We start from the raw sequence: 26,707 nt of genomic DNA, 5'->3' as shown, positions 1-26,707 counted from the left end.
AGTAGATTTTAAAAGTTGGTAACAACATAAATTATCCAGAAAACACTATCAACATATTGACTTAATTGATATTTATACAACACTAGGTACTACAATTGCAGCATGAAAATCGTCAAATCCACACAGTGTGTTAACCAAGACAGACCATATGCCAACCCATAAAATGAATCTCAACACATTTCAAAGGACGGAAATAACTTCTAAGTAATACATAAGTGGAAAAGAAAAATCCTTAGGGAACACAGAAAATATTTCAAACTTCATAAAAATAAAAGCAACATATCCAAATACACAGATGTTTGGAAATTCCTCAGGCATTTAAAGCCTAAGTAGGTCAATTTTAAATAATCCACAGGTCAAAGAAGAAATCAAAAGTGACCTTAGAAAATATTCTGAAGTTAAAACAAAAAGACTTACCAAAAACTGTGGTAGCTAACGCGTTAAAGTAATTATGTAAATAGGGTGAGGTGGCTTTAATGTCTTAGTAGCCTTGGTAAGCAAACAGAAGTAAGCCAGAGTAAAGTACTTTAAACACACTCCTGAAAACCACTGAAGCTATAGCCCACCAAATAACTTCCTTGCTTTTATTCTGCATCTGCTCTATAAAAGCTTTTCTCAGGGGCGCCTGGGTGGCTCAGTCTGTTGGGTGGCTGACTTGGGCTCAGTTCATGATCTCAAGGGCTGTGAACCTGTGAGTTTGAGCCCCGCGTGGGGCTCTGTGCTGACAGGTCAGAGCCTGGTGCCTGCTTGAGTTCTGTGTCTCCCTCTCTCTCTGCACCTCCCCCACTCTCTCTCTCTCTCAAAAATAATTAACATTAAAAAAAATTAAAAATAAAATAAAAAAAAGCGTTTCCCCAGCTCCTGCCCAAGGAGTGTGTCTAACCACTTTTGGTTTGGTGCAGCCTCAATGGAATAGACATTCCATCAAATGAACTCTTGAAAATTTTAATGTGCCTCAGTTTATCTTTTAACATAGCTAAAGCAGTACTTTTTTTTTTTATAGCACTAAATGTATATATAAGAAATGAAGAAAGGTCTCAAATGACTTTAGCTGCCACCTTAAGAAATAAGCCAAAGATCAAATTAAAGCCAAAGGAATTAGAATAAGTTAAATAATAAAGACTAGAGTGAAAATCAATGAAACAGGAAACAAAAACAATAGAAAAAAATGAAATCAAATGGTGGATCTTAGAATCATCAATACAATTGATAAAATCCAGCCAGAATGATCAAGAAAGAAAGAAAGAAAAAAAAAAAAGACACAAATTAACACCTGGAATGAGAGGGGTTACACTGCTCTAGACTCTACAGATATTAAAAGGATGATAAAGGGGATATTAGTGTTTTCAGCCAATACATTCAACAACTTAGATTAAATAAATTTCTTTAAAGACACAACTACCACAGCTCACTGTAGAAGTTACAGAAAATGTGAATGGCCCTATGTCTTTTAAAGAAATTGAATTTGTAGTGAACATATTAGCCCTCAAAGAAAACTCCCTGACTAGTTTGCTAAGTATCAAATTCTATCAAATATTTGCAGAAGAATTAATGGCAATTCTACACAAACTCTTATAGATAATTTAGGAGGAGGGAATACCTCCCAATTTATATAATGGGGCCAGAATTATCTTGACATCAAAGTCAGTCAAATGCATTTCAATCAAATTCCAGAAAAATATCCTTCATGAACATAGATGCAAAACTACATACAAACTTTTAGCAAATTGATTCCAACAATATAAATAATAAATTATTATCAGATTGGTTTTACCCTAGAAATACAAGGTTTATTTAACATTCATAAGTCAATTGATATAATTCACCATATAACAAAGTAAAAATGAAACAAAAAAATTAGTTTAATAAACAGAAAAACTTTTGACAATATCTAAGAAACATTCCTGATAAAAACTTTCAAACTAGGAATAGAAGAATACTTAACCTGATAAAGAGCATTGAGTCTTAGTTTTTCTCATTCGTCTTTTGTTATTTTCTATGTATAGGTATTTTACATGTATATTTAATCATTCATATTTCCTATTTTGATGCTTTAACAATCTTGGAAACTTACGAGACCCAGAACCTTTCTAAGAATTTCAATAAACCCTAGGAACCTTTCCAGGGATCCAGAACCTTTCTGGGAGCAAGATGCACGTGCAGTTTTAAGTAAAGTTTGTTTCCATCTGAGCGCCGCAGGCGCGCGAGCCCTCAGTACTCAGTGACTTACCCGGAGCCCTCGGTAAGTGCTAGAACCAGGAACTCAAAAGTGTTCAGCTGCGGGTGTTTCTCCTGTAAGCTCCTCCCCCAGTTAGCAGGAAGCCTTGGATCCCACTCCTCGTGGTCAAAAACTTAAAAAAAAAAAAAAAAAGAAAGAAAGAAAGGAAGGAAGGAAGATTAAAGAAGACAATTTCGGCGATAAAAGCCAAACAAATCTTATCTAACACTTCACTAAGCAGATAGTCTTCTTTCAGAGACCCTCAATATGGGGCGGAAGGCAAGAAGCTTTTCTGTCACAAAGAATAAGGAACAAGGAAGAAAAAAAAATACCTGAGGGATTGGGGCTCCACCGTCTCTTGTTTGGGGTGAGAGGGACCGGAGTTGGCTTGGCGTGGGGCGTCTGCGGATTGGCTGACTGGATATCCTTCCTTTGGGGTCAAGTGGGTGCATTTGCATCACTGAGTTCCGGTTTGTTGAGGTCGAACGCGGGACAAGAATGGCTCTACCTTGGGCGAAGAAATTTATTTCAGTATGTCCGAGGATAAGGTGTGCCTGCAGCCCTGGAGGTGAGAAAGAAATCTGCTGGCTTTCCTGGACCACAGGTGCTGCCGCATCACCAGGTAAGGAGAAAGCAAGGGCGCGATGCAGGGGCAGGAGTGTGGGTGTGCTGAGAAAGGGGGGCACCTGTGCGGAGGTCTAGGTCAGGTGACAACACAGTGTCTACGGGGCCTGACACTCCAAAATTAGCTGCCAAATGAATAATTTGTAATAATAAATGTACAGTACTTGATTTATTCCATAAATGTTTATGGAGAGTATATTTTCCCCTCTGTCTAGACACTAGAACGCGATCTGGGAAAATACCAGCTTTCTATCGAGTTTAGATTCTTGTAAGGAAACAGGCCAAAGCCACATAAATTTTAATTAAAATAAGCACATTAGATGTTGGTAATGCTAGGAGAGAAAGAGGGTCAAGAGAAGTGGCGTTGCTGTTTCAAATAGGTTGATTTAGGAGGCATAACTAAAAAGTAGACATTTTAATAAAAATCTGAGCCTGAGTGGCTCAGTCCCTTAAGCATCAGACCGTTGATTTCAGCCTAGGTCTGGATCTCACCTCAGGTCTCGATCTCAGTTTGTGGGATCCAGTCCAGAGCGGGTCTCTGAGCTGACAGTGCTGAGCCTGCTTGTGGTTCTTTCCCTCTCTCCGCTTATCTCTTTGCCCCTCCCCCACTTGTGCTCTATGTCTCAAAAGAAATAAATAAACTTAAAAATATGTATTAAAAAGTCCCCGAAAACAGGGAGAATGCAAAGCCATTCATGTGTCTGAGGAAAGATATCTCCAGGCTGAATAAACTTTCGTTCATATTTGGACGTCTAGCCAAGCGTGTTCAAGTATTAGGAGTGACGCTAGTGTTTCTAGAGCAGTCAGAAAGGTGGTGAATGAGATGGTCAGAGACGTTGGGAAGAGGGCTGTATATAGCATTATGGACCATATGTAAATAATTTGGACTTTACTCTGAATGGAGTGGAAAGCCACTGGAAAGTTTTAGGCAGATAAGTGACAATATGTGACTTTTGTTCTAGGGTAGCTCTACCTGCTATGTTAGCATTGGACCTATGTGGTATGGAAGTAAGAACAAGGTCAGGGAATCAAAGGATGGCTTGATAGATGCAATGAACACAAATGAAAACAGTTGTTGGGACAAAGGAGACTAACAACAGAAATGGTGAAACATGGCCAGATTCTGGGTACATTTTTAATGTCAAAACAATTAGGCTTACTATTATATTGGATGTGGGGCATGAGGAATTAAAAATAACTTCAAAGTTTTTGGTCTGAGCAACCAAAGACTTTTGGTCTGAGCAACCAAAGAATGATGATGTAATTTATTGAGATTGAAAAGATTAGGTGAGGCAAATTAAGGTAGAAAGGATGCATGTGTTTTATTTTTCTCCTCAAGTACAGTTTAATAATTCATAGATAATTATATAGTGTTCAAAGACATCTTTTAATTTTTAATATATTCTTAAAATTAATATGCCATCACACTTGAAGTAGAATTTTTATCTCTGAATCTTCCCCTTTATATGTTTGATGTTTTAGAGTTCATATATTGATACATTATATATTGTCACTCTTATGCCATGTTTTGTGTGCAAGTTCGCACTTTTGTACCTTGGTTATGCTGTCAGCTAAGATTTCCACTGCCGCAGTGTCATCATTTTTCTCTATATAACAGTGTTTGTGATTTGTGCAATTAGCTGGATATTTTATTGAATTTTCCCTTATTTTATATAAATTACTGGAAAATGGAAAAATAAAAGTGCTGATACTAGACATAAAAAAAGATGTGTCATAAAAATAATGCAATTGTGACAAAGATGGAATTCATTAAGGATGCTGAATGAAGCAACTCTAGTTTCAGTTCTATGATCCTTAGACTTAATCTGATTTTTTTTCGTGTGAACCGTGAAGGGGAAAAGAACAAAATTAAAGAACATGTGTGAGGTGGCTAGAAAATGTTGTGGTACTTAAGACCTCCATAACAGAACACATGTGATGCAATGACAGTCTGTTGTTCAAGTTTAAAAAGTAATATTTAGCTTTCATAGCTGTTTTTTATAAGCATTTGTTATATATAAGAGGAAACTATTTGTAATGATGTCCAATCCATATGTTACGTGTTATGTATCACATTCTGTAGAATTTTGTTAATAACTGAACTGTGATTTTTATAATAAACAAACAGATCTCATGTGCTTGTTACCAGCATAGTCATAGATTTGTCTGTACCAAAAAAAAAAAAAAAAAAAAAAGTTGTATCAGTTTAACCAGCTAGTCAAATAATAATCAATGGAAAATTTATTAGCCAGGTTATTGGGAGAATTGATAGAATTAATATGGTCAAGTTGTTTATACACATATTAAGGACATACTTGCAAAATTACAAAATTGTTCTATAATTAATGGAAAGGAAGTTACTCATATTACCATACCATCAATGAATTGACAGGAGACTAAGTTATTATTGTCATAGTGTAAAAACTGTTATGTCCTCAAAAACTTCTTTGCTGAAATCTTGACTTACCAACAATTAGTATGTTTCTACCTATCATTTACTTCACTGTTAATGTCTAAATATTCCTATATCTACTCCAAGTTTATTTTGTAAATGATGTAAAATTTGGAAGAATTTTATTTTCACTTGGATGATTTTTTCTCATCTCACACCATACATAAAAATAAGTTCACAAAGGCTTTAATCTTTGGATACAAAAATTAAAAAAAAATAATTTAATTCCCAGTAGTAAACATACGAGAAAACCAGAATAATACAACAGCCTAAGACTGGTTACATAGACATGGATCCTGAAATTATGGGGAAATTTTTTTTTAAGTTATAGGCCAATAATTTGGAAGTTCTACAAAGCAGTTAAAGGATACTAAATGTATAAGGGATTCTTGAAATCAATAAGATAAAGATGACATGCTTGTTGTGAAAATGGGCAAAATTTAAAAAACAAATTTAACAAAATAGAATATAGAAATCAGCCTTTAATGTGGACACAATCTCCACGACCACTGTCAGATAGAATAGATAAAGAACATATAGTATATACATACAATGGAAATATACTGGGTCTTCAAAAGGATGGAAATTCTGCACTATATGACACATAGATGAACCTTGAAGCCATTGTGCTTAGTCAAATAAGCCAGTCACAGAAAGACAAATATTGCAGGTTCCACTTATATGAAGTATCTAAATTAGTCAAATTTATAGAATCCAGGAGTGGAATAGTGTTTGCCAGTGGCTGGGGAAACAGGAAGTGGGGTTACTAATCAACCAGCATAGTGCTTCAGTCAAGCAAGGTGATTAAGCTTTAGGAAACTGTTTATTAACTGGTACCTATATTCAACAGTAGTATTTAGTACCCTTAAAATTTTGTTAAGAAGATAGATCTCATGTTAAGTGTTCCTTCCACAATAAAATTTTTTAAAAAATCAAGTTTTATCCTAATAATCAAATAACAGGAACATTTCGTTTAGAACATCAGATAACCATAGATTGACATGGGTCATATTGTTCTGTGATGATGATAAGGGTTCAGAGAAGTGTCTCAGTAACCCATCCCAAATATCTGGTTTTAAAATTTAATTGAAAAATTTCCTTTGTTTTCAGTTTTTTAACAATGAGGCTATATTAAATGTGTAAACAGGAAGAGAATTATGAAATTTTTTTAAATTATGAAAAATTTAAACTTTTTTTTTTTTTAATTTTTTTTTTTTTCAACGTTTATTTATTTTTGGGACAGAGAGAGACAGAGCATGAACGGGGGAGGGGCAGAGAGAGAGGGAGACACAGAATCGGAAACAGGCTCCAGGCTCTGAGCCATCAGCCCAGAGCCTGACGCGGGGCTCGAACTCACGGACCGCGAGATCGTGACCTGGCTGAAGTCGGACGCTTAACCGACTGCGCCACCCAGGCGCCCCGAAAAATTTAAACTTTTTAAGCAATTGGCAAATTGGAGAAAATAGGAGAGAACATAAAGTATAAATTAGCAAATTTCTGGAGGAACAATGTATTAATACATACCAAGTCCTTTTTTCCCCCACATCATTTAGCCCAAAAATCATAAAGAGAGAAAGAAAGAGAAAAGAAAAGAAAGAAAAGAAGAAAGAAAAGCAAATAGAAATTTTTTAGCTGTGGTCATTATAGCATAGTTTATAATATTTAAAAATAAATACTCTGTCTAAAAATAAATTTAATTACAGTAAAATAATTGTGTTATAACCATTTAATTTGTTGCTACAAACATTTAAAAATACCTTTTAGATACATATTTATTGATGTAAAAATCATTTGTTATAATGCATAAAATCATGGGACACAACTAAATATAAAAGGCCATTTTGTTTTACAAAATTATAGATATACAGATATTTTATATATACTACATATACTGTATGTTTTATAAATTATAGATATTCTGTAGATTGAAAGCCCTTCCCATGTGCCAGATCTCAAACACAATCCTCAAAAAACAAACACAATTCTTCCTTTTTAAGATTATTTTTTCATTATCTAATTATGCATCTCTAGACAACATGGTTTAATACTACCCTATTTTCTAAAAATTTGGTGTGTCTCTTAAGCCTTTTAATTAACAGGTGCAAACTCTGTCTTCTTGTCCTTGCAACATATCAAGTTGAAAAACATAAGCCATTTAAGTAGCAAATTTCCCATGTTTAGATTTGCTGATTATATGCTCATTTTGCAAGTCATACATCCCACTGCTCTCTGTATTTTTTGCGACTTGGAAGAAAGTAGAGTTAGGTTAGATTTTTTTGGCAAGATCACACATGATTTTGGTTATTTCTAATTTGTCTCTCTTTTTATGCTTAATGCCTACATCCATTAATTCATTGATAACTGAATCTTAACATTTCTTTTTTAGTTATTGCCAGGGGTACTTATATAAAATTTTATTTTTCCTCATCTGTTAAGAATTAATAGTGTTTTTATTTGTTGTATTAATAAAATATTAATATTCTCATTTTACTTATCAGTTAATAATAAAGTATTAATGAAATTAGCACTTTATGTGGAAAAAAACAAGACAAATGCTCAGTTTTTTATATTATATATTTTCAGATATTTAATTTGTTCTTCCTCATCCCCTGAAAGTAAGTTATTATTAGATTGTTGTCAAAGTATCATTAGAAACTCATGTATAAGCACATTTGATGGGTTTCAGTCTTTTAGTATAAATTCAATCCATTTGAAACTCAAATTGTCCTGTCTAGTTATAGCCATCTTCACATTGAATCGTATCTCATTCTAATGTGATCTTAGTGGTCTTTGCAGTGACAAGTTATTCCAGGTTCATTTTGTGCATTTCCAGCCTCAGACCTGGAATCAGTCATTTCTCCAAGAAGCTCTCATTGTCTTTAGTGGGAAAATATCTTTTCAGTTTACAATCTGAATTCTGGCAGTGTTCTTTTTACCTGATTTTTTTAATATAATTTTGTGGCTGCAACTTAGAAGAAAGCAAACACTGATAGAACAACTAATTGATCAATAGATGGATCAAATGCCTAATGAGTTCATTCTGATTTCCAGTTCAGCTTTAGGCCTGCAGGACTATTTAACCTCTTTTACTTTATGTGTATACTTCTTTTCTTTCACCTTCAGAATTCTGTATTCAGTTAGAAAGGCGGGTGATAAAATTACCTATTCATTTGACTTATCCCATGTCACACCCAGGTTAGTTTCCTTGTAACAATGCAAATACTCCCAAAATTGAAAGATTTGCAAGCACATTTTTATTTGTCCTCAGTTCTAACTTTACTATATCTACTTTGTCCAAGCATATAGCAAATGCATTCTTTTCAAATTTTTAATTTAAATTTTAGCTAGTTAACATATAATTCAATATTAGTTTCAGAAATGGAATTCAGTGATTCATCCTTTACATATAACACCCAGTACTCATCACAATTAGTGGCCTCTTTAATATCCATCACCCATCTAACCCATTTCCCACCTTCCTCCTTCCATAAACCCTCAATTTGTTCTCTATGGTCAAGAGTCTCTTGTTTGTTTCCCTCTCTCCTCTTCTCTCTGCCTGATATATTCATCTGTTTTGCTTCTTGAATTCCACATCCGAGTGAAATCATTTGGTGTTTGTATTTCTCTGATTGACTTATTTTGCTTAGTATAATACATTCTGGTTCTATCCACAACACTGCAAATGGCAAGATTTCATTCTTTTGGATGGCTGAGTAATATTCTATTGTGTTTACGTACACACACACACACATACACACATCTTCTTTATCCATTCATCAGTCGATGAACATTTGGGCTCTCTCCATAGTTTGTCTATTGTTGATAATGCTGCTATAAATATTGTGGTGCCTCTACCCCTTCAAATCTGTGTTTTTGTCTCTGTTGTGTAAATACCTAATAATGCAATTGCTGGATTGTAGGGTAGTTTCAGTTTTCATTTTTTGAGGAACCTCCATACTGTTCTCCAGAGTGGCTGCACCAGTTTGCATTCCCATCAGTTGTGTAAGAGGTTTCCCCTTTTTCCACATCCTCACCAACATCTTCTGTTGTTTCTTATGTTGTTGATTTTAGCCATTCTGACAGGTGTGAGGTGGTATCTCATCATAGTTTTGATTTGTATTCCCCTGATGATGAGTGATGTAGAGCATCTTTACATGTGTCTGTTAGCTATCTGGACATCTTCTTTGGAAAAAAATCTATTCATGTATTCTGCCCACTTCTTCACTGGGTTATTTGTTTTTGTTTTTGTTTTTGTTTTTGAATATTGAGTTTGATAAGTTCTTTAAATTTTGGACATATCCTTTATCAGATATTTCATGTGCAAATATCTTCTCCCATTCTATAGGTTGTCTTTCAGTTTTGTTGATTGTTTCCTTTGCTTTGCAGAAGCTTTTTATTTTGATGAAGTCCCAACAGTCCATTTTTGCTTTTGTTTCCCTTGTCTTTGATGAGGTGTCTAGTAAGAAGTTGCCACAGACAGGTCAAAGAGGCTGCTACATGTGTTCTCCTTTAGGATTTTGATGGTTTCCTGTCTCGCATTTAGGTCTTCCATCCATTGTGAATTTATTTGTGTGTATGGTGTAAGAAAGTGGTCCAGTTTCATTCTTCTGCAGGTTGCCATACAGTTTTCCCAACACCATTTATTGAAGAGACTGTCTTTTTTCCATTGGATATTCTTTTCTGCTTCGTGAGAGATTAGTTGACCTTATAGTGGTGGGTTCATTTCTGGGTTCTCTGTTCTGTTCCATTGATCTATGTGTCTGCTCTTGGGCCAGTACCGTATGTTTTGATGACTGCAGCTTTATAATATAGCTTGAAGTCCGGAATCGTAATGCCTCCAGTTTTGTTTTTCTTTTTCAGAATTGCTTTGGCCATTCTGGGTCTTTTGTAGTTCCATACATATTTTTAGTATTGTTTATTCTAGTTCTGTGAAAAATGTTGGTGGTATTTTGATAGGGATTGCATTAAATGTGTAGATTGCTTTGGTAGTATAGACATCCTAACAATGTTTCTTCTTCCAATCCATGGACATGGAATGCTTTTCCATTTCTTTGCGTCCTTTTAAATTCCTTTCATAAGTGTCCTATGATTTTCAGAGTACAGATCTTTTACCTCTGTAGTTACATTTATTCTTAGGTATCTTATTGTTTTTGGTGCAATTGCAAATGGGATCGATTCCTTGATTTCTTTTTCTTGTTCTTCATTATTGGTGTATAGAAATGCAACAGATACCTGCACATTGGTTTTATATCCTGCCACTTTGCTGAATTCATGTATTAGTTCTAGTTATGTTTCGGTGGAGTCTTTTGGGATTTCTACATAGAGTATGATGTCGTCTGTAAATAATGGAGGTTTGACTTCTTCCTTGCCTATTTGGATGCCTTTTATTTCTCTTTGTTGTCTGATTAACAATCATATTCTATATTCTCTCTTCATTTAATCCTAGTTCTATATAGATAGTTATACATCCAAGGCTGATTTTCATATGAAAATCTGAATTTTTACAAGTTTTCTGAATTTTTGGAAGTAAGCTTGTTTCAGAATAGGTTTTCTAACTTCACAGAGCTCTCACATCTGTGTTTTTTTCAATTAATATTTAAAACTATGAGATTCTTCTGATTCAGTTCCCCTCTCCCTCTTTTATCTAGACTTTTTCTTTTTTCATATATATTCCCATTGTCCTGATAAGTTTTAATTCAGTAATTCAAATCTTAGTAAGTTTTGTTTTGTTTTGTTTTTTTCCTCTCTTAGTGTGGAACTGTAAGAGACAAATTCCAAGGAAGGGAACCATGCTTATTCAGTTTCAAGAATTAAGAGGGGCTGTACTCTATCTGATTCAGACCTTCCTACAGACTTTTGCATGGACTACTTGTGGATTAGGCAAAACACCTCCTAGTTTTAGCTGTTTTCAAATTGGCCCCTGGTGAATAGCCTGTCCTCAAATCTTAAGACATCTGATTTGTCCTATGCTCCACTGGTACAAAGACAACATGGGGCTTATAGCTATCATGTTTTCTCCCCTCTCATTGTATTTTGGGTTTGCAGAAATATCTTGTAACATAATTTTGTCGTAAATGCAGTCCATCCATTTTGCTTTACTATTTAATTGTTCCATCTGCTTTTATAAGGATGTTCGAAAAGATTAAATATGATGCTACTGTCTCTTTTTCCCAGAATCCCCTGTTCTTATATTGAAACCAATTTTGCATGATGGAGTAATATGTCCTTATATAAAAAATAACTTCCCTCTCCTTTCAATGTTCATATTAACTGCATTTTGTGTATAAAATAGAACAATTTTTGGCAGCACCTATGCCAACCAATTAAATTAAAGTAAATGCATAAACCAGAACTCAGTACACCAGAAATTGTGTTAACATCAGGCAAGTATCTTTGGGCTCTTTCTACAAAAATGTGCACTGTAGACAAATTGCAATAAACGGGACTGACAGTTATTCAGTATTGGTCTGTTTAACTTCATTTGAAGGGCCAAACCCTGTGATTTCTCTTGAGCAACAAAATTAGTTAAAATAGTCAAATCCTTTTTTGTTTAATGCAGTTTTGTATTAATTATCTTTTTAAAATTACTCAATGTTAGTTGAGAAATCAGTCTGCAATTATCCCTGCCATCCATCCCCTTTGGCTTCACTATTTCTATCAGAGAGCTTTGCCTTTGGCGATATAAACATATGGTGTATTTTGCAAAAATTTATTCCAGTGCTTATAAAGTCATAGTGTATTAGACTATGGTTACATTTATTTAGCACTGGAGTTATTGCATAAGAAGACCAAGCCATACATAACTTTGTATATGCTACAATTTTATGACAACAATTATTTGGGGGCAAATATGCTAGGAAAAGTCAGCTCATTTGTAAAATGGTGGGGAAAAGTGTTTTAATGCTCTACTTTGAAATTTTCAACTGTTAAGCAGTTTAAAATTTTTCAGGAGTACAAAACTATTTCTGTGTGCATTTGATAAGCTTTCTAGGAAATCCTGATTAGAATAACAAAGAGTTTCTTCAGTTTTTACACACGCCTAAAAATGCATCATTGTCTTTTAGATTTGAGTATTTGAATACAATGCAGTTAAAGAGAATATACTGCTCAGATTAACACCTGGGTTTAGAGGGCCACAGACTTAAGTCCTTAGGCCGCTTTGCTATATGCTAGATGCATGACTTTGAAGAATTACTTCTCTGTACCCTAGCTTCTTCCTCTAAAAATCGAGAACAATAATAATTCTAAATTTATGGGATTGTTATGAAAATTAAATGATATAATAAATACAAACCAACTTTTACTCCGGTATATAGTCATAAAAACTTCGAATATAAAAAGCATCACAAATTTTACATGTCCAAATCAGAACACTTTTTTCCCCCATCCAATAATCCTCCCACAATTTTTGACATGACTCACTCCCTTTCTTCCTTCAGTTCTTTGTTCAAAGATTATAATGAATAGTATATGGTAAGGATGTAGTTCATTTACTAATGGTGCCATGGCAGAATAAACTCGTTCTTCAGTACTCTGTAGAAGTTTTAAACAACTTTATGTCTGAAAAGGTGGATGCTAATTATTAATCTGATTTTTTTTTAAAGATTAGCAGTCTTAAAAACAAGTATCTTTGATTTTAGATTAGGGCCTTATTTTATTTTATTTTATTTTATTTTATTTTATTTTCTTATTTTTTAATGTTTACTTATCTTGGAGAGAGAGAGCATACGTGTGCATGTGCACAAGTGAGGGAGGGGCAGAGAGTGAGGGAGACCAAATCTGAAGCAGTCTCCAGGCTCTGAGCTGTTAGCGCAGAGTCAGATGGGGGCTCAAACTCAGGAACTGTGAGACATTGACCTGAGCCGAATTTCTAGGCTTAACTACGTGAGCCACCCAGGCACCCCAGTTTATTTTATTTTTTTAAAATTTATTTATTTTGAGAGAGAGAAAGAACATGTGTGCAAGTGGGGGAGGGGCAGAGAGAGAGGGAGAGAGAGAATCCCAAGCAGGCTCATTGTTGTCAGCATGGACAGGGCTGATCCCAGGAACTGAAATTGTAATGCCCCCGATTTCGAATCCGAGAGACCACCGAGGAGCTGATACCAATGCAAACACATGAGGGTTTATTTGCAAGCTCAAGCTTGGGCCCAAGTATACCCGACACAGCGGAGCAGGGACTTGGACCCCTAGGTTAAAAGGCGTAGCAGTTTTATAGGGGCCAGTGGCCAATGAGATTGTAACGCACACAGAAAGTTGCATAGTCATGCCAGTCCACACGCAGGTGGCCAATTGAATTACAATTTACCCTATAGTAACTGTTTGAACTAGCCTATCATTCTGGTCAGAATTGGTGCGCAAGTTTGGGGGGCAAAAGGCAGGGCTTACATTCTTTGGCGGTTCGGGCTTCTGCATTCCTATTTGAGCTGGTTTCCAGTAAGGGTGTGCTCAGCGGCTTGACTAGGGTGGGGGAGTGTCTTAAGCAATAAGCAGGTCATGTGGGGGTTATACATGAGATGGTGGGTGTAGCACAAAATGGAGTTAGTCTTGCTCTGCTTGTCCAGGGGTAGGGGATTTTTGTTAAATTCCTTGGGTCCCACAAAATCATGACCTGAGTCAAAATCCAGAGTCTGATGCTTAACCAAGAGTCACCTGCGTGCCCCGTAGGGTCTCAATTTATAATAACAACTGTATTATTTTCTAAATGTTCTCTTTTTTTTAATGTAAGCATGCACAAATATATAGATTAAAGTATTTAATCAACATTTGAAAATACCTCTTTTACAACATTTCCTATTTCTACTTATTCAGGTTTTCTAATGAATAAAGTGTGAATTTAGGGAACGATTTCTTTGTATTTGATGCATTTCCTATATTTAATAAAAATAATTGTGGAGTACTTTATGCTTAAGTTAGTGGAATGAATCCAATTATTTACTTTAATAAGGTTTGTCATTTATACATTTTTGAATATAAACTGGAAAACACTGGATTTTGCTAAGATCACTTTCATTCATGGTGACAGATAAAAGAGCTTTAGTCCTATTTGTATTAAACACTTTGGTGTACTTTAAGAAATAAAAGAAGGTCAATGTGCTTGAAGCATAGAAAGTAAGAGGAGAATAATAGGTAATGAAAAGATGTTAGTACTCCATGAAAGATTTCATATACTACTTATATAAATATTTTCGAATATGTTAAAGTTTGTATGTGTGTATAAGTTTTAATGGCTATAATATAACAAGAAAGGATTAGGATTACTTTTAATATTAGCATTGCCCCACTTTTGCAATTTCCAAAAAAGATGTTTAGGCTTGTGATCTCCTTAGTTACACTTTTTTTTTGTTCAAAGTTTCAATATTTAAATTTTAGGGCCTAAAGCAAACTATGCCTTCACCACATCTCTCCTCCTAGCATTTGCTTTACAAAGGCCTGAGCATACTGAGAGAAGAGGAAAAAAGAGTGCTTTTAGTGGTGGTGTTAATAGTCACATTTATTTCCATTTTATTTTTATAAATAATGGGATATTTCTTAAACATTAAGGTAGTACAGTAATATTCATACCTTAAGGTAACTTAAAACAGGACTTTAAAATACAATGAAAAGCTACTAAGAGTTTTATGCAGGTAAGTTACATCACCTAAAGCTGTTTCTAAAAGACTCTTCAAGAACATTTTAAATCTTTATAGGAAAAGAATTAAAGAGGCTGGTTAAAAGATTATTGCAGTAAAAACAACAAAGGATAAATGTATATATTTGTTATATTTAAAATATATTTTTGAACTACGATAGAGGAGAGGAATGTCCAAACTGGCTTCCATGTTTATATCTAGAGAGACTGTGTGGAGATGGTGCCACTACCCAGGACAGGAAGGTCATGAAAGAGTAGTGTTGGTGAAACTTCTTGTGACAGGTATTACACGGAAAGCTGTTAAATGGGCATTTGGACATATAAGTGAAGAGCTCAGAAATATATCCTAGATGGGAAATAATCATGCCATTCATCAATGGAATCATCATGTTTAAAAGTTGACTGTACAAAATAAAAGACATAGTTGCTGTATTGGTCACTATTTAGGATACAAGGATTAATTATGAATTTTCACTAAAATATGCTAAGAGATAGATATCACTAGCTTTTCTATGGTTCTCCTTTCATATGTGATGTCAACAAAAAGGATATTCTAGATATTCAAGGGCTTTGAAAAAAATCACCTCCGTGACCCTTCACTGAAAATTTAATCAAGATGTAATTTAAGTGACCAGGAGATGGGTTGAAATAAATCCTGATTTGGAAACCATGGTGTAATGGAACGGACAGTGAAAAATGACACCAGTAAAACATGAAGTTAAGAGCAGCAAAGGCATGCACATAAATAACTAAAATAAAATGTAGAAAGTAGTATGTCCCCTGAGAGATGATGTACAAATAAAGTTCAATTTGGTATAGGAAATTGGAAAATTTTTTGAGAGCAAAATATCAGGGATATCTGAAGCAGGAGATGACTGTAGAATTGGGCCTTTCCGGTAATGAGGATTTGAACAAGGAGGCATAGGAGAGAAATGATTAAGTGCTTCAAAAACCAGCAAGAGCTGGTTACATATGTAAACTCCTCCCTATGACACCTAAGCTCCTCCCTGTGAGAGGAGCAGGTGTCCCAAGTGGAGCACTGGGTGACTCAGCAGGACAGCTAGTTTAGACCAAACTGAGTGAGGCTTTCAGTTTATGTATCATTTAACTATCTTCCATCAAATGGACAATCATTACTTCTATGTGCAACCCAATAATTTTAAATTATCCTAGTAGAAATAAATGAAATCTTGCTTTAAATTTTATCTTTACGAATTCAGTTGTAACTGTCTGACATTCAAAATAAATTGTTCATTTTAAAGTAGGATTTCTTAAGTATTAGATCTGATGTTTATGCAATATCCTGTAAGGAAAAATACAGACACATAGGAAAATTAACAAAATAAGAAGGAAACAAATATTTCCAATTTAATTTTCTCAATATAAAGAGAATGGTCATTTAAAAACATGATTATAAGGCATGAGTGGCAAGTCACTGCTAATTAACAATAAAGGAACTGTATAATTAAAGAGAATTCTTAAAATGCTCACGTACTTAGAAGATGTAAAAATTTACCAAAGGAGCTTCAGTTTGGTCAACAGAGTGTAGTTTTAACAAATAGATTAGCTTTAAAATGTATTATTCTTCAAAATAAAATTTGATGAGTATGGGGTTCCTGGGTGGCTTAGTTGGTTAGGCTACCGACTTCGGCTCAGGTCATGATGTCACAGTTTGTGAGTTCAAGCCCGGCATCGGGCTCTGTGCTGACAGCTTGGAGCCTGGAGCCTGCTTTCGATTTTGTGTCTCCCGCACTCTCTGCCCCCTCCCCTGCTCACACTCTGTGTCTCTCTGTCTCTCAAAAATAAATAAACATTAAAAAAATTTGATATGTAAATTCCTAGACACAAAGTTGTTCTACATATTTGCAGTATGATATATGCTGCATGTGAATGTGAAACTCCAGGACATATACTTTTATAGATCTTTTACTTATTTCAGGGTCATAGTTGTACCAGTGTTAATATTAAATTTTTAAAATATTAAATACACAAAACAAGTAATTTAATAAATATTTGACATAGGAGAGTTAAAATTTTCTGTTTTTAATCCATCATAATTTTTTAAATAGCCTTATTTTTAGCTTATTTTCCATGAGCCTTCTGTTTCTCAGTATAATCAAATACTTCCTGACCTTTTTTCCCCCTTTTTTTATACTCTTCGTAGCACAGGCTGTGTAAGTTTTTGTAAGCACAGAGTCAGAAATCTATAGGAAATTTAAACAGAACTAAAGAAAATTGGGCAAAACAAAAAAATAAAGATTGCAGCAAAAATTATGCCTATGAAAAACTTTTTATTATTCTTTTCTGTCTCATCACTATCTATACTTGGCATATTCAACCACTTTTGTTCTTTAAAACTGAACTCAAATAAAACCCCAAAAAACTGCACTCAGATGGCATTTTCTCAGTAGTTTCTCTTTTCTGTTCTCCCAGAATATGAGATAAGAGTCAGGTTATATATTTGAAATCTGTCATAACATAAACCTCATTTGTGTCTAACCCTTTCACTCCTTACTTTGCAAATTTTAAGTTACTGTTTTGTCCTAAGTGGAGAGAGATAAGTGTCCCTGTCTCAGGAATTTCTATGAGGATTTAACGAACTTGTATATGTAAAGAGCTTAGAATTATTGCATGTTCTACAATATTTCCATGTTGTAGTATTAATACTTCTGTTCTCTGATCCTTATTCTCTGATTTTTCCTTAAACCCACTCCAATGAGATTATTCTGTATCCAGAGCACTGAAGATCACCTTGTCAATACCCCCATGGCATTAAACCCAATGTTATTCCTCAATTCTCATCAAATTGCAATACTTTTGGATTGAATCGATTGGTAAGTCCCTCACCAGGAGGTTTCCAGGCCACTCTCCACCATTGTTGTTTTTTCCTCTTCAATAACTGGCCACTTCTTCTCAGTCCCCTTTGCTGATCCCTCATATCCTCTGTCTCTTAAAGGTGGAGAGACCCAAGGCCCATTGGTCTTTATGCTCTATACTAACTCCCATGATAATCTTATGCAGCCTATGTGCTCAAGGCTTTTATATTTGCATCTACCGTGAATGCAGTATTTGTCTACCCAATGGTCTATTTAAAATATCCATTTAGACATCCAAGAAACATCTTAAGCTTGGTCTCCTTTGACACCAGTTACCCCATCCCAACCTGCTCTGGTCTCAGTCTTCCACACACTGCAAGGCAGCTCTATCCTATTTGCATAAGTCTTCCACACAATGCAAGGCAGCTCTATCCTATTTGCATAGGCCAAAAACCCAGCTGTCTTCTTTGTCTTCTCTCTTTTTCTCACACACCTCATCAAATCCATTCATTTGGATTAACTACATTAACTTTAAAATATATAGCATATAGAATTAGACATTTTTTTACCCTTCCAGTATTGTCTTTTTGTTCCAAGTCTGGATTATAACAAAAGAGCTCCCTGATTCCATTATATGCTCTTCTAGTGCATGTTTTTAATATAGAAGCCTGCATGATCTTTCATAAAACATACTTAGATCACATCCCTTCTCTTCTCAAAAATTTACAATGCCCCCCACTCTATGTCATTTAGCACAAAAAAGTGTATTTAGAATATCCTGGAAATTTCAACCTCTTTTCTTTACTTCTTTGATGTCCACCAAAGAAAGCCCCAGTGGCTTCCTTCTGAATGTTGAGCTTGCCAATTAGGCTTTTACCACAGGGCCTTTGCACTTGCTCTTGTCTCTGCCCATGATGTTCCTCTGTCACATATCCACAGGCTAGCTCCCTCATCAACTTTAATCCTTTATTCAAATAGAACTTTCCAAATAAAGAGGTCCCTCATGGTTGCCTTATGTTAACTTGCAACACTCCTTCTCTTCCTTGCTTTCATTTTCCCAAGACATTAAATCACCATATACTTTTTTCATAAATACTGACAGCAACAAACCTTGTCTAGGAAAATCGTTTTCAAACTCTTTTGACTTGACAAGTAACTTTGGTCTATTTATTGCTTTTCAAGAGTAACATTTAATTTAAACAATTTATTCTACAATAGTGACAAATCTAAGATTTTCTGTTAGGAAATCGCATCCCATTCCCCTCCTGTAGTTTAGCTCAATGAACTCTAAAAATAAAATTTCAAGTAATAGTAGATATACATTGAGTTACTCCTAAATAATACTTCAGAACACAACAGGCCTTATAGTAAATCTGAATGTAGGAATGATTCCCTACAGATGCTAGAGACCAACCACAGTCATTGTATTATTAGTTACACCAGGAAGCCTTGTCACAGTGCATGACTGCTGAACCTGGAAATATTCTGAAATGTCACAGACCAAATCTCCATTGCTTTATAGATACTACAGAGACCTGTAAAGATATTTTAAGTTGGATTGACATTTCTGCTTCCTGAAAACTTCAGCTATCGATAAACTAATGTTCTCTGGGTCTGTTGTTGCTTCTTCTTATATGTATATTGTCTCTTGCTAATACTCTTTAAATAGCTGTAAATTGTGTTTAATTCAGGGAGTTTATGTATTACATATAAACACCAGACAATAAACTATGTAAGTATTGAGTAACTTAGAAAAAACCCCACGGTTTTCACATTTTTCAAGATGTTTAAAACATGCACGGTTCCTAAACACTAAGAACAACAAAAATTAAATTATTTATTTTATAAAATAGGTGTTTAATTTGATAATGAAAATTTAACTAAAGTTAAAAACTACAGAAATAGCACTATAAATGTTAAAGAACTTTAAACTTACACATTATCAGAATTGCTAATCGAGAAAAAATATAACATTTAATTAAAAAGAAAACTGGGAGTATGCTTTAAACATTAAAGTGTGAATTGGACAATATAGTCAATAATCTAGATAACTGAATTTAAACCAAAGAACTTCCATGCTTATTTCCAAAATTTTAAGCATTTTGAATGACAATCCCTTTTTGCCTTCTTATTGGGATAATTTTTGTATTCTTATTATGTGTATGCACAGCCTTAAAATCAGTGAGAAAATGGGGGGAAAAAAGCTAGTTGTATATTCAGGAAATAGTCCTTAAAGTCACTGATTTAATGCTTACATTTATAATCATGATGTTTTGTTATTTTAATATGAAACGAATTTTTATTTGAAAAAATTGTTCAAGCTCTTCTATATCAAATAATCTAGAAAAACATTTCCTAAGTTAGATTTCCTAAAGTGTGTGGAATGTGGTAGATTCTTGCTGTTTTTCTGTGTCTTAGAATTTACACTGTATTGTAAAATGATTTCATGGGAGGCCTCACCAGTCTGAGGAGATCCTTTTGTGTAGGCAAAGGATGAATGCTAATACTTGTCCATCAGCATTCTGTTTCAACTGGCATCATTTTTGAAGCACTACCCTCCTTAAGGTATACATACTCCACCATCCATATCCCAGCTTGACAGTGCCATTAGGTTAAGTCCTAGAAACTTGTACACCTGGGCCTACTTCGTTCTCCTCTCTCCTCACCATACTGGTTGTGCTTCATTCAGTAAACCACCGGCCTTCAAAATTCCTCAGAAAGGAAGCAGGCACGAAGCTCTGAGTGGATGTATATTACCAAACTACTGAGGGCAAATGTCAATTTCTCAAGCATATTCCCCTACCAGTGCATTTCTGGGGTGGGCCTAAGAGTTTCTGCAGCTTTTGAGACATCTAACCAGAAATGATCAATGACAGCTCTCTCTTTGGTAAAAATCCCATCTCTCTGAAAATGAGCTCCATTCAGTTATTTTGGTGAGCCACACCTCAGCACCTAACAGATTCATTTTCTCCCTCCAAAGTTCTCCGTTCTGCCTACATGGCTGAATTGTTGGGAAGTAAAGTTGAAACGCTACTTTGGCTACCCTCTGAACAAGTAGGTGGAGTCCACAACAGGTTTGGGGTGGAACTCTGGCAGCTTCATCATTGTTTTAGAATGTGAATAGACTTGTTGTCTATTGTCGTCAAAATTAAAAAGAAAAAGAAAAAGATTGATTTAACATATTGTATGTAATATAGCTCAGTTAACCCATTGATGTACTAGGTACTTTCCTGTAATACATGTCTGGGGGTGAAAGGGGGTGAGAGTTATGAAGAACGAACACTGCAAAAATTACAAAGGAAAAAAAATTCCTTTAATGTATGTGGAAGGTTACATTCTGAGAACACAGAACCACAAATGGGTGTGCTAATGTAAATATAAAACTGAGGACCTATTTTGTGTGACTATGGATAATATATTAGCTCTGAGTAAAATCTCACTGCTTATAATCTTTTATGAATGCCTCATTTAATTTATTCATTCCCTGCGCAGGGGGATGTCTGTTAATATGTATTTCATTGAACAAGACTCACTTTGCCTTCCATTTTTCCTGCCGTCTACCAAGCACACACCTGATATGCATGCAATGGAGGGTTAACACAAAAATTACTATATAACCTGGCAGAGTGATTTATTAAGAATTTCAAGTGGCAGAATAATCTACTGAGAAATTAACTGTCTACTCTTATTTTTTTTTCTCCCATAGCACAACAAAATGTATAAAATGTTACTCTGTTCCACCTTCCATTTGTAGGAGGGAGCTCTATTTCTGTATTCTTGAATTCTGGGTTTCTTTGTTTCCTGGGACAGAGGGCAGAGAAGGTTCCTTTGCATGTTAGTGGCCAATGGAGAAAGTTGTCAGGCAGAATATAAAACCAATATGTATTAAAAAATAAATTCCCCGGAGCACCTGTGTGGTTCAGTTGGTTAAGTGTCAGACTCTTGGTTTCCTCAGGTCATGATCTCGCAATTTGTGGGTTCGATCTCCACATTGGGCTCTGTGCTGACAGTAGGGAGCCTGCTTGGGATTCTCTCTCTTCCTCTCTCTCTCTGCCCCTTCCCTGCTCATTCTCTCTCTTTCTCTCTCTCTCTCTCTCTCTCTGTCTCTCTCTCAAAATAAATAAACTTAAAAAAAAAGAAATTGTTTTAAAAAATCCCCTTTTATTTCCCTATGCCATTCAAATCTTTTGAATATACTTAATTCACTTGAATGACAGGGACTGAAGCATCTTGATACTTAGGCACTTAAAGGTCTGTGGTCCTTCAAGGACTCTTGTTTCTCTAATCTCCCTATGGGTGCCTTTGGTTAATTATGACAATTCCAACCTTTCTAGACATTGACATTACTTTACTCCTGCTGGCATAGTCTCAAAATTTCAAGAGATACACAGAATCCTAATTCCCTCAGAAGAATCCAAAAGAAACACACACACACACACACACACACGCACACGCACATGCTCACACACATACATATACATATATATACATTTATTAGCATCTTTCCCTGTTTTTGTTGTTTTAACATACCTGTGAAATGTTTCTGTTCTTTCCAATATGGTAGCCACAAGTTGTGTGTTCTTTTTGAGCACTTAAAATGTGCCTAGTGCACTGAAGAAAATTTTAACTTCCATTTAATTTTAATTAACTTAAAATTAAATTTAGATAGTAAATATAGCTTGTGGATACCACCCAACAGTGAGATTCTATGGGAAAAGTCGGTTTTACTTAATGAAGTGTAAAAAGAAGTGTAAAATGAAGATAAAAAAAATCTTAGAGAAAAAAAAGTACGCACATTTTCATTGCAATTACAGACATGTGTAAACCTCTGTTTTATAAGTTTGAAAGAGCAAACTGAAAATGGGAAAATGGCAGTTAAAGCTAAATACATATATTGATTACATAGAAATTTAGAAATTATGGGCCACAAAATTTCCTGATACAAAGAGGATAAAAGAAAGTAAAAGATTTCATTACATGCAGATGATTAATGATTTTATAACATAAGTATTTTTAGAGATATTGTCAAACATTATGAAGGAGCTTCTATCTCAGAATCTGAAAATTCTCAAGATGCAAGTACATGAAACGTGAAATTTTCAATCACTGACTAAATGTTCTCTGAGTTGTCTGTAAAAACCCTGCCTGTGACACACGTCAGTAGAAAGTGCAAACCATGGAAAGGGGGATTCTGTTTTTCAATTAGCACATAAATCTAAAGCTGATATTCAGAGTTCAGTACTTTTATTGAGATTACAATTTTGCTTTCCTTCAGCATCATAAATGTAGCAAGGAATTAATGGTAATAAACATAAAATCACAATATACTGTTAAATTATTCTGTTTTCTTGAAGACCTTCTGAAAATTTATTTTAATATGAATACATGTCGCATTTCATAATTATGCTAAGATGTGCATAGAAAATAACTTGTAAAGTTCTTATTTATCTAGTAGGGAATTTCAACTTCTTTAGTAAAGTTATATTTATAAATTGTTTGCTTCACTTCACATTTAAGTAATTACCAATGAGTTTAATTTAGGATCTCTAAAAAAATCAGTGTGCTTTATGTTTAAAATTACAGACATAAATATCTGAGATGAATCTAGCTAATGTAAGGACTTTTTTGTTTTCTAGAAATTATCCTCTAATGTACATTTATATTTAATATAATAAAATTTATAGTCATGAGCTTTGAAAGGTCACTAAAAGATATTGAAGATAAAGAGCTAAATATTTTATCATACTTGAATGTTTATGTGAGTATTTCATTTAGAAAAGGGTTTTCCTATAAGACCAATGTTGTATATTTCACTACATACTATATTTGTCTCCAGAACTAGTTAGCAAAAGTTATGGAGTAAGTCCACTATGATGTAATATATCAATTACATTTCCCTTCTACACCAGTATCTCCTTTTGTCCTTTGTTTAGACAGTGCTGTCATTTATGAGTGTGTGTGTGCATGCGTGTGTCTGTGTGCTTGCATGACAAAATAATCCATTTGAAAGCTAGTGAAGGGAACATTAGTTGTGTTTTCTGTCAATTCAATAAATATTTTAAAACTAAATTCTCATAGAGAAAGTAAGATGTTATAGGCAAAGCATTTTTTGCATTGTGTAAAGTAAGAATAAAAACTGTTATGTATTAAATCATACACTTTCTATGGGGTTTGTTCATCATGACATGATATATTCCAATAAGGTCATGAATAATCCTGACTAAGCCAGCTTTCTGAAAAGAATATTATTTATCTCATTTGCTCTCTCTCTATATAGAATTTTGAACACAAAGTTCTAGGTGGGCCCAGTTGGCCCAATATAAAGATAATATACTTTATATTATCTAAATGGATTTTTATTTTTATTTATTTACTTTTTAATGTTTATTTTATTTTGAGAGAGACAGAGTGCAAGAGGAGGAGGGGCAGAGAGAGAGGGAGACACAGAATCCGAAACAGGCTCCAGGCTCCCAGCTGTCAGCACAGTGCCCGATGCGGAGCTTGAACTCATGAACTGTGAGATCATGACCTGAGCCGAAGTCGAACACTTTTAACCAGCTGAGCCACCCGGGCACCCCAAATGGCTTTTTAAATTAAGAAAATTTTGTAGCTACTTTGGAAATGGTTTTATTATTTTATATATATATATATATATATATATATATATGTGTGTGTGTGTGTGTGTGTGTGTGTGTATGTAAATAATAAATGTGTGTGTGTGTGTACATATATATATGTAAATAATAATTGTCACATTTTGGCAGTAAGTATAGAACAAACACCCATGAAACTACCATCAAACTTAAGAAGAAGACTGCAGATAATATTAACTCTCTGTGTCTCCCTGTACCCCATTCTTGCCTCCTCCCTCACACAGGTACTACTCTCCTTAATTATGTGATTATTTTGTTACTTTTTAAAAATATAACTTAACACTTGTGTGAAAAAGAAAACTTAAAATATTTTTAGAAGTGATATATACCTGTACATGATAGTAAAGTCAGACAGAATTAGATCCATACACTGATTTTTCCCATATTATTATATCTGTATATTTAACATTTTTTATTCCAAACAACAAAAAAAATCTTAATAAAAAGGTATGGGAGGTATTGTTGGTAGTTTATAGTTTTTTTTGTGGAGATTAAGTGACATAAGTGTATCTCAAATTCTCAGTGCAGTGCTTGCTGCATGCTGGATATTTTTATCATTATCATCATTATTTTATGTTGTAGTATATTTAGAATTCTTATTGATGATTTAATAATTATTTAGTCAGTCAGCATGGTTCAATCCAAAGCCTTGATTTAGTTCTCAAATAATATTTTTGCTGTCACACATGTTACTCTTTTAATTAAAGTGTTTCTTCCACAATTATTAAGAAGAGAATCATGTAAGAACGCCAAGAACAGTTACATCGGAACAGCTCTGTTCTTGTCCAAACATACCACATCCTACTCCAGTATCTGTATGAAGTGAAACATGCTTGTGCTGACCCTTTCGTGACTTTTAAAACATTTCAGTATTTTACCATCTATTCCAAACCCCTCGTAACCACTTTCCTTTTACGAGGCCCTGCCAACATGGCTGCGTTTGCTCTAAAACTGCGAAGAAGGTGGCCCGGTCATCACTGAGAGAGAGGTACTGCACACTCCCGGGCAGTAACTGCCGCGCCAACCAGCACACGTGTGAGGAGATCGCCATTATTTCCACCCGGCGAGAAGCTTCTCAGCAAGGGCGCAGGCTGTGTCACACACCTGATGAGGCGGTTGCAGAGAGGCCCCGTGAGAGGTATCTCAGTCAAGCTGCAGGAGGAGGAGCGGGAAAGGAGAGATAATTATGGTCCTGAGGTCTCGGCCCTGGATCAGGAGATCACTGAAGTAGATCCTGACACTAAGGAAATGTTGAAACCCTCGGGCTTTGCCATTCTGTCCAAACTGCAGGTCACTCAGCCTCCAGTTGGGATGAATTTCAAAACCCTCCATGGAGTCGTTTGAATCTTTCAGCTGTGCGGTAATATCTTCAGTAAACCTTGGACAATAACAACAATAACAAGAGAAATTGGAATAGAGTCCCCTATTATTCTAAAATAATTTCCACCTATAATATTTACATATTATACATTATAGCTATTTTAGGGGATTTCGCTGTACACATTTCATGTATATGTTATATAGAAAAAATATAATTTTGACAATTTCCTATTCTTAGGTTGTTGCTTAGCAGTGAAGATGCCATGTTTCTTTCTGTTATTTTTGTTACATGCATAATTTTAAAAGATGCAGTGCTTTATAATGGCTTTGAAGAAATTATTGCCCTCAAGAATTCTACTATATTATTAATATGTTACTCGATAGGTACTTTTTGAACATTCTTACTAAAATGGGCAATATTGTTTCCTGTATCATTTTCCTCTATCTCTTTGCACTTGTTTCATAAGAAAATCTGAGGATGTGAATAAACTGTCTTAAAAATAAAATCTATTTTCAAAGTAAGACAGAAATAAACATAAACAAATTTAAGATGATTTTCTAATTATATCATAATAAGGTTCTAACTCTACTAGTCCAGCTGTTAGAAAGATACATATTTATCTGATGTGTTTATAATATATGTAATATATGTTTATATTATGAAGATAGTATAAAATATTCAGGGCAGGGGAATTTTCTGAGTTTTTCTGAGTTTAAAAGTAATGTAAGAATGCCCAAAGAAGAGTGTCAGTAGATTTTCATCATAAAATACCACAACTTCTCAGTATAAGAAAACCACAAATAAAATAAATAGCTATGGATCAAAATATTAAAATAAATTAAACTATGTTTAATTTAAATGTGTTTAGTTAAATGCCTCAGATGAATAGATAAGAAAATAGTAATGTGATAATAGATAAGTAAGCACACTTTGAACTGACAATTCAGAAAAGAAAAATAATGATATTAGCCACAAATACTCAAAACCCATTGAAC

At 34.6% G+C, this 26,707-nt stretch overlaps 1 pseudogene; it reads left to right on the top strand.

Moving 5' to 3' along the window:
* The first annotated feature begins 2,716 nt into the window (after window positions 1–2,716).
* Window positions 2,717–25,735, top strand: LOC124501965 (40S ribosomal protein S17-like; annotated as a pseudogene).
* Window positions 25,736–26,707: the final 972 nt, after the last annotated feature.

The sequence above is a fragment of the Lynx rufus genome, unplaced genomic scaffold, assembly GCF_022079265.1.
Source record: "Lynx rufus isolate CCGP_SWC_20201006 ecotype Redwood Valley unplaced genomic scaffold, mLynRuf1.p SCAF_7, whole genome shotgun sequence".
Classification (NCBI taxonomy): Eukaryota; Metazoa; Chordata; class Mammalia; order Carnivora; family Felidae; genus Lynx; species Lynx rufus.
The sequence above is the reverse complement of the archived record's forward strand: the minus strand, read 5'-3'. Positions and strand labels throughout refer to the sequence as shown.